This window comes from the organism of the source record quoted next, unplaced genomic scaffold (assembly GCF_019419815.1).
Source record: "Pyrus x bretschneideri cultivar Hongxiangsu unplaced genomic scaffold, Pyrus_bretschneideri_v1 Contig31, whole genome shotgun sequence".
Classification (NCBI taxonomy): Eukaryota; Viridiplantae; Streptophyta; class Magnoliopsida; order Rosales; family Rosaceae; genus Pyrus; species Pyrus x bretschneideri.
In genome coordinates, this window is record NW_025999624.1 from 812,440 (window position 1) to 813,379 (window position 940).

At 40.2% G+C, this 940-nt stretch overlaps 1 pseudogene; it reads right to left on the minus strand.

Moving 5' to 3' along the window:
• Window positions 1-446: 446 nt before the first annotated feature.
• LOC125480081 lies at window positions 447-557 on the minus strand (annotated as a pseudogene).
• Between the last annotated feature and the right edge of the window lie 383 nt (window positions 558-940).

Consider the following 940-nt stretch of genomic DNA (forward strand, 5'->3'; position numbering starts at 1 on the left):
GAAGAGGAAAGGATTTCACCTAGTTCAACAAGTAAAGGATCTGAGCAATTTAATTGGGAAAGAGAGGAAGAGATGGCGGGCAACCAAGATGAACTTCGAGCTTTGGAGGACTTTGCTCAACCAATCATACCAAATTCACCTTCATGCATCTTGCTGCCCACAGAAGCTAGAAACTATGATCTCAAATCTTCACATTTTCATATGTTTCCCTCATTTTATAGCTTACCTAATGAAGACCCTTTAGCTCATATTAAAGAGTTTTACAATGTTGTGAGTGGTTTACCTTTGCAGGGAGTAAGTGAAGCAAATTTGAGGATGAGAGTGTTTCCTTACACTTTGAAAGATAAGGCCAAGAGTTGGTTGATGACTCTAACACCAGGTTCCTTCACCACATGGGATGCCGTGGCTAAGAAGTTCTTGGAGAAGTTCTTTTCCACTCAAAAAACAGCCACATTAAGGGGACAAATCTTCAACTTCAAACAAGATGATGGTGAACCTTTCAATGAGTGTTGGGAGCGTTTTAAGGGCCTCTTGTTGCAATGTCCACATCATGGGTTACCTTTTCACTTACAAATGCAAATTTTCTATGATGGACTAACCCAAAATTGTCAATCAACTGTTGATAATGCAGCAGGTGGAGCATTGAAGAAAAAGAATGCTCAAGAGTCATATAACATTTATGAGATGTTGGGGTCTAATGCTCAACACAAAGATTTAAGGGGTAAGAAAGTTGGAGTCTATGAAACAAGTTCTAATCATGAGCTTTTGTTGCAGGTAGCTAACCTAGAAAGAAAGCTTGAATCCGTGCTCAACATGGTGCCAAAAGCTAATGAAGTGTGTGCCATTTGCAACATACCAAGCCATCCTACTCACCAATGTCCATCTAGGGAGGCTTACCCCGAGTATGTTCAAGAACAAGTGAACCTCATGAATTCTTACA